Source organism: Geospiza fortis, unplaced genomic scaffold (genome assembly GCF_000277835.1).
Source record: "Geospiza fortis unplaced genomic scaffold, GeoFor_1.0 scaffold2, whole genome shotgun sequence".
NCBI lineage: Eukaryota > Metazoa > Chordata > Aves > Passeriformes > Thraupidae > Geospiza > Geospiza fortis.
Window position 1 is genome coordinate 1,264,626 of NW_005054366.1, and position 1,025 is coordinate 1,265,650.

The following is a 1,025-nucleotide window of genomic DNA, read 5'->3' on the forward strand; positions in this document are numbered from 1 at the left end:
GCGCCCAGCCGGGGGCACCCGCCGGTCGCCACTTCCGGGTGCTGCGCCGTGCCGCCCACGTGACCCGGGGCGGGGCGTGGGCAGGGCGGAAACAGCGCCGCCGCCATCGCTACCGAGGCGGAAGTGAGCGAGGTGGGCGCCATTGCTACTGAGGCGGAAGTCACGTGCCCGCTTTTTTTAATTCATGTACTAATTTGCGGTGGAAGGGACTTTTTAAGACTCGTTTTGTTCCACGCCCCCACGGTCAGGGACTACTAGACCACGTTGCTCCAAACGTCGTCTAACCTGGCCTTGAACACTCCCCCCAGGGACGGGCCGCAGCTTCTCGGGCAATTTGTTCGCTGCGGGGCAGCTCAGGTTAATTGAGGAGAGCGACAGGTGATACTGAGTCATTCCTCTAATGAGGTGGAGTCAATTAGCCCCGTTTAATTTGTATGTAGTAAATAGGAGTTGAAGGTGAGCTGAAAGAAACAGACCTATAGTTACCTGCAGTTATAGGTGTGTTCTCTATAAGGCATGCCTAAAGGATACACTTCATTAGATAATATATATTTACATAGTGCTCTTCCCTGATTGAAGACTACCCCACAACACGCGGCATCATTCTCTATTCTCTCACAAAATCGCTTCAGTTTGCCTGAAGTTTTTCTGCTTCTGTCTCAGCTTATCTTTTCGCGAAAGGCTTTTAAAAAACCCCATTTCTGTGATCTAAGGGAAATATTCCTTTCATATCGTATTTGGATACGTATCCTTTCCTTTCGTATTTGGAAAGAGGAATTAAAGGGCGGAATCACCGGCAATAAACACACCTGGACGGTGTACCCCGGACAGGACAGACTGAGACAGTCGGGGGGCGCTGCTGGCCGCAGACTACATTTCCCTCAATGCCACGCATCGCCCACGCACCCATTCACCGCTGGGACTACACTTCCCATGACGCCTCGCGTGGCAAATGCGTTCATGTGGGGCGCGCTACTGCGCGACGCCTGCCGGATTCTGCAGTCCCGCGGTGACGCACGGCGCCG